Source organism: Drosophila grimshawi, unplaced genomic scaffold, assembly GCF_018153295.1.
Source record: "Drosophila grimshawi isolate 15287-2541.00 unplaced genomic scaffold, ASM1815329v1 contig_60, whole genome shotgun sequence".
Lineage (NCBI taxonomy): Eukaryota > Metazoa > Arthropoda > Insecta > Diptera > Drosophilidae > Drosophila > Drosophila grimshawi.
In genome coordinates, this window is record NW_025063418.1 from 125,001 (window position 1) to 132,500 (window position 7,500).

Consider the following 7,500-nt stretch of genomic DNA (forward strand, 5'->3'; position numbering starts at 1 on the left):
ATGGCTTAATCTTTGAGACAAGCATATAACTACTGGCAGGATCAACCAGAATAATGTTTTTATTTATATATGTACAAATATATTATACATATATATAAAATACATTAATATACAAATCTAATAATATATGACAAATTGATTAATACTTTTGAATAAAATAATATAGATGTATATTTAAACTAGATAATAAACGAATATGGCTATTATTAGATAGCATTTCATTTTCGTTAATTTAATAAAATTGACAAAGTAATCTATATAAATTTCGTTCAACAATATTTTATTAATTGCACTTGCTTAATATAATATATTATCACACTTTGATTTTTTGTTCACTTCCCACATAAAATATATGGAGAAATAAATCAAATTTATTATGACAACAAATTGATATTTTACGACATTTAATTTTGAAATAATATATATATATCAAGAAAAGCACTCCAACTCACATTCAGCAAAGAAATGTGAATTTTTTAATGATGACAAATAATATATAAAAATATGACATGTTTTAACCAATTTACTCATTGACACAACAAATGCATCCACATCTGCTATATCAATTTTCAATCGGTTACATTTGTTTGTTATAAGAGAGAAATTAACGATAAAAGGAAACCTATTATAATATATTGTGGAAATAAAGATTTTAATACAATATTTCCAACAACATACCTTGGCAAATTCCGCAATTATCTTTTTTTATCGCAGCCAAGCAATTATTATTAATAACGAACGAACATACTCAAACACAAACATGAGCGTATAACATAATCTTTAATAAATTATATGAAATCTTCATATAATAGATGAGCACACACCACTCACCATGTAAAGGTTTTTGAACACCATCTCTTTAAGCATGATACTTTTTTCAAATGCTACCACCCAACATTAATTCTTCATGTATTAAATTAAATATAATACAAGATTAACTTCATTATTTCATAATTTGCCCAATAAATTATCCATGCCGGCAAGACAATACTCCACAGTCATATTATTTTGTTACTTTTACTCTTTCTCATATGACTTGCCTTGCGCGACACCACTCCATATAAAGGTTTTTGAACACCATCTCTTTAAGCATGATACTTTTTTTCAAATGCTACCACCCAACATTAATTTCTTCATGTATTAAATTAAATATAATACAAGATTAACTTCATTATTTCATAATTTGCCCAATAAATTATCCATGCCGGCAAGACAATACTCCACAGTCATATTATTTTGTTACTTTTACTTTTTCTCATATGACTTGCCTTGCGCGACACCACTCCATATATAGGTTTTTGAACACCATCTCTTTAAGCATGATACTTTTTTCAAATGCTACCACCCAACATTAATTCTTCATGTATTAAATTAAATATAATACAAGATTAACTTCATTATTTCATAATTTGCCCAGTAAATTATCCATGCCGGCAAGACAATACTCCACAGTCATATTATTTTGTTACTTTTACTCTTTCTCATATGACTTGCCTTGCGCGACACCACTCCATATATAGGTTTTTGAACACCATCTCTTTAAGCATGATACTTTTTTCAAATGCTACCACCCAACATTAATTCTTCATGTATTAAATTAAATATAATACAAGATTAACTTCATTTTTTCATAATTTGCCCAATAAATTATCCATGCCGGCAAGACAATACTCCACAGTCATATTATTTTGTTACTTTTACTTTTTCTCATATGACTTGCCTTGCGCGACACCACTCCATATATAGGTTTTTGAACACCATCTCTTTAAGCATGATACTTTTTTCAAATGCTACCACCCAACATTAATTCTTCATGTATTAAATAAAATATAATACAAGATTAACTTCATTTTTTCATAATTTGCCCAATAAATTATCCATGCCGGCAAGACAATACTCCACAGTCATATTATTTTGTTACTTTTACTTTTTCTCATATGACTTGCCTTGCGCGACACCACTCCATATATAGGTTTTTGAACACCATTTCCTTAAGAATGATACTTTTTTCAAATGCAACCACTCACTATTAATTCTTCATGTATTAATTTAAATATAACACACGAATAACTTAAATATTTAATAATTTGAACTATAATTGACGGCTGCCGGCAAGACAATACTCCACAATCATGTGATTTCCATATATAATTTTGTCTATAGCAAACATTTTTTATTGTAGTAGAGTTGTTCCATACGTTATTACCCAACATTTATTTTACATGTTAAATTCTATTATATCACATTGTTTGTGTCATATGTTATTATCTAACATGTAATTTATATGTTTCATGATATTATTTGACATTTTGTATTGGAAAACACTGAATTGAATTTCATAACATTTCATAATTTGCCCAATAAATGACCCATGCCGGCAAGACAATACTCCACAGTCATATTATTTTGTTACTTTTACTTTTTCTCATATGACTTGCCTTGCGCGACACCACTCCATATATAGGTTTTTGAACACCATTTCCTTAAGAATGATACTTTTTTCAAATGCAACCACTCACTATTAATTCTTCATGTATTAATTTAAATATAACACACGAATAACTTAAATATTTAATAATTTGAACTATAATTGACGGCTGCCGGCAAGACAATACTCCACAATCATGTGATTTCCATATATAATTTTGTCTATAGCAAACATTTTTTATTGTAGTAGAGTTGTTCCATACGTTATTACCCAACATTTATTTTACATGTTAAATTCTATTATATCACATTGTTTGTGTCATATGTTATTATCTAACATGTAATTTATATGTTTCATGATATTATTTGACATTTTGTATTGGAAAACACTGAATTGAATTTCATAACATTTCATAATTTGCCCAATAAATGACCCATGCCGGCAAGACAATACTCCACAGTCATATTATTTTGTTACTTTTACTTTTTCTCATATGACTTGCCGTGCGCGACACCACTCCATATATAGGTTTTTGAACACCATTTCCTTAAGAATGATACTTTTTTCAAATGCAACCACTCACTATTAATTCTTCATGTATTAATTTAAATATAACACACGAATAACTTAAATATTTAATAATTTGAACTATAATTGACGGCTGCCGGCAAGACAATACTCCACAATCATGTGATTTCCATATATAATTTTGTCTATAGCAAACATTTTTTATTGTAGTAGAGTTGTTCCATACGTTATTACCCAACATTTATTTTACATGTTAAATTCTATTATATCACATTGTTTGTGTCATATGTTATTATCTAACATGTAATTTATATGTTTCATGATATTATTTGACATTTTGTATTGGAAAACACTGAATTGAATTTCATAACAATTCCAAGTCTCATGAGTGTAAATTTTATTAATCGGTTTATTATTATTATGCAATATCAAATAAAATATAAACTTCTATTTCACACTAAATATAACATTTATGTTTAAGAGTGTAAATTTTTCATTCGCATATTACTGTTCTCCATTGATTGAATTATAATATATTTTTAATATGATTTCATATATTTATTTTTTTGTGTTTTCTACTATTGCCTTTCGCAGTTATCATATATATATATATATATATATATATATATATATATATATATATACTCATATATATAATAAAATGTGTGTTCTTCTTTCTCTGTTTTGTTTAAAACAATTTAATTTCTTTATTCCTTTCAATAACAATTCAATTATTCTGAAAAGAATGTTATTTATAAAATAACATAAATTTTGTATTGCATCATCAAAAAGCTTTTTGTATATAACATTTTCTTAAGGTCCGGTCCACACATTATCAACTTACAAAGAAATATATAAAATATCATAAGTAAATTAACAAATATGGCACCTTTAAACAACTCATACAATATATATATATATATATGTTTTAGTTGGTGTTTAACAACCATAACACACATATTATATTTTATATTTGTTGTTTTATTAACATTTTCGAATCATCAAGCAAAGGATAAGCTTCAGTGGATCGCAGTATGGCAGCTGCTCAACCACTTACAACACCTTGCCTGTTACAAAAGTCGTTTACAATTGATTCTAGGCTTTGTCATTGTATTAAATAATGTTTAAATATGTAACTAGCACGGCATCAGGTGATCATAGATCCTCCCAATTTACTATGTTACAAATAACATTGGCATCACATCCATTGTCGTTTATAAAATAAATTATAAACTTTTAATGGTTTAGAAGCCATACAATGCAAATTGCCCCTTATTTATCATTGCAGTCCAGCACGGATACGACCTTAGAGGCGTTCAGGCATAATCCAACGGACGTAGCGTCATACCACTGTTCGCTCGAACAAGTATTGTGCCATTGGTCCGTACCTGCGGTTCCTCTCGTACTACGCAGGAATGCTGTCGCAACAACGTTTTGTCATTAGTAGGGTAAAACTAACCTGTCTCACGACGGTCTAAACCCAGCTCACGTTCCCTTGCATGGGTGAACAATCCAACGCTTGGTGAATTTTGCTTCACAATGATAGGAAGAGCCGACATCGAAGGATCAAAAAGCGACGTCGCTATGAACGCTTGGCCGCCACAAGCCAGTTATCCCTATGGTAACTTTTCTGACACCTCTTGTTAAAAACTCTTTAAACCAAAAGGATCGATAGGCCGAGCTTTTGCTGTCCCTGTGTGTACTGAACACCGAGATCAAGTCAGCATTTGCCCTTTTGCTCTATGTGTGGTTTCTGTCCGCACTGAGCTGGCCTTGGGACACCTCCGTTATTATTTGAGAGATGTACCGCCCCAGTCAAACTCCCTACCTGGCAATGTCCTTGAATTGGATCATACCTGAGTAATTGGAGTTATACCAAATTTTTAAATCAAAAATACATAAATGCATTTTCTTATTAAAGAATTTGTTTGCGATTATATAACAAACTCGTGATACTTTGATCAAGAAGCTTGCATCAAAACCCAATACCATAAGATATAATAAATACATCCGTATAATGGCTAGGAAATGATACACGTTCCATTTAATCAAGTAAGTAAGGAAACAATAAGAGTAGTGGTATTTCATTGTCGATACCAAACCGAAGTCTAATATCTCCCACTTATTCTACACCTCTTATGTCTCCTTACACTGCCAGATTAGAGTCAAGCTCAAAAGGGTCTTCTTTCCCCGCTAATTATTCCAAGCCCGTTCCCTTGGCTGTGGTTTCGCTAGATAGTAGATAGGGACAGTAGGAATCTCGTTAATCCATTCATGCGCGTCACTAATTAGATGACGAGGCATTTGGCTACCTTAAGAGAGTCATAGTTACTCCCGCCGTTGACCCGCGCTTACTTGAATTTCTTCACTTTGACATTCAGAGCACTGGGCAGAAATCACATTGTGTCAACACCCGCTAGGGCCATCACAATGCTTTGTTTTAATTAGACAGTCGGATTCCCCAAGTCCGTGCCAGTTCTGAATTGATTGTTAATTGATAATCGTTATAATTTAAAAGAACTAATCAGTTGCCCAATTAGTATTCTTAAAAATTTTAGCAAGAAAGTTCCACAATTGGCTACGTAACTAAACTATCCGGGGAACAAGAATCTACCATAAATGATAGAAACCCTATTTACCCAGAACGAGCACATAAACCATGTTATTGTTTCCCAATCAAGCCCGACTATCTCAATCTTCAGAGCCAATCCTTATCCCGAAGTTACGGATCTAATTTGCCGACTTCCCTTACCTACATTATTCTATCGACTAGAGACTCTTCACCTTGGAGACCAGCTGCGGATATTGGTACGGCCTGTTGAGAAGTTTGCGTATCCCCACCATAAATTTTCAAGGTCCGAGGAGAAAATATCGACACAACAGTATATGTCATGCTCTTCTAGCCCATCTACCATATCTCTCTGCGAAAGACTTCCATGGTAGTACGGCTATAAAACAGAAAAGAAAACTCTTCCGATACCTCTCGACGGCTTCTTTATGGTCGTTCCTGTTGCCAGGATGAGCACGAGGCCCATATTTAATAACAAACGGATACTCAACAGGTTACGGAATTGGAACCGTATTCCCTTTCGTTCAAAATTATTCAAGTGTATAAAAATCGGTATGATGCAAAATATATTTTGATTTTTCTATACTTGAAAATTTTCGGCTTTCGCCTTGAACTTAGGACCGACTAACTCGTGATCAACCACTGTTCACACGAAACCCTTCTCCACTTCAGTCCTCCAAGGTCTCATTCGATTATTTGCTACTACCACCAAGATCTGTACCAATGGCGGCTCCATGCAGGCTTACGCCAAACACTTCTATGCACACCATTGTACCTTCCTACTCACTAAAGTTTCAAAATTTATATTACAAGTAACATAAATCATCTACTTTAGCGGTAATGTATAGGTATACAACTTAAGCGCCATCCATTTTAAGGGCTAGTTGCTTCGGCAGGTGAGTTGTTACACACTCCTTAGCGGATTTCGACTTCCATGATCACCGTCCTGCTGTTTTAAGCAACCAACGCCTTTCATGGTTTCTGTATGAGTTGTTAATTTGGGCACCGTAACATTACGTTTGGTTCATCCCACAGCGCCAGTTCTGCTTACCAAAAGTGGCCCACTGGGCACATTATATCATAACCTTAAACTTCATATCAAGAAAGTTAAGGTTCTTACCCATTTAAAGTTTGAGAATAGGTTAAGATCGTTTCGACCCTAAGGCCTCTAATCATTCGCTTTACCAGATAAGATTATTTTATACAACAGTTAAATGCACCAGCTATCCTGAGGGAAACTTCGGAAGGAACCAGCTACTAGATGGTTCGATTGGTCTTTCGCCCCTATACTCAATTCTGACAATCGATTTGCACGTCAGAACTGTTTCGGTCTTCCATCAGGGTTTCCCCTGACTTCAACCTGATCAAGTATAGTTCACCATCTTTCGGGTCACAGCATATATGCTCAAGGTACGTTCCAGTTAGAGGTATAAATAATATAAATATCATTATACATAACTATATAGAGCGCCCCGGGATTGTGTTAATTAACTATAAATAGCTAAAAAACTAATCCCATTAATAGTCAAGTTAATTACGCTATTAGGTTTATATCCCAATAACTTGCACATATGTTAGACTCCTTGGTCCGTGTTTCAAGACGGGTCCCGAAGGTATCCTGAATCTTTCGCATTGTTAATCATACAAGTGCATATAATAAACACAAAAATCATTGAAAATTATGCCATTATATAATTCCGAAAAATTAACGCACTGTATTCATATAAATCTATCAGCACTTTATCAAATTTATGACATTTATATCATGTTATAATGCAAGCACTATAATTGAAATAATCAATAATTCACAATTTTTTGATAAATTAATTATGTTAATAGATTACAATGTCCTTATATGGAAAAAATGCACACTATTATTATAATATTAATTAAATATTACAATTCTAATGATGAATTTTCCATAACGGATATTCAGGTTCATCGGGCTTAACCTCTAAGCAGTTTCACGTACTAT

At 32.5% G+C, this 7,500-nt stretch overlaps 2 non-coding genes across 2 annotated transcripts in view; both read right to left on the reverse strand.

The window, feature by feature from the left end:
• The window catches only part of LOC122322733, a 1,995-nt gene extending 1,943 nt beyond the window's left edge, over positions 1-52 (reverse strand). Inside the window, exon 1 of the ribosomal RNA XR_006246805.1 lies at positions 1-52. This exon is cut by the window's left edge and continues 1,943 nt beyond it. This is a non-coding gene — a ribosomal RNA (small subunit ribosomal RNA).
• Positions 53-3,949: 3,897 nt separating this feature from the next.
• Positions 3,950-7,500, reverse strand: part of LOC122322745 — a 3,958-nt gene continuing 407 nt past the window's right edge. Inside the window, exon 1 of the ribosomal RNA XR_006246817.1 lies at positions 3,950-7,500. This exon is cut by the window's right edge and continues 407 nt beyond it. This is a non-coding gene — a ribosomal RNA (large subunit ribosomal RNA).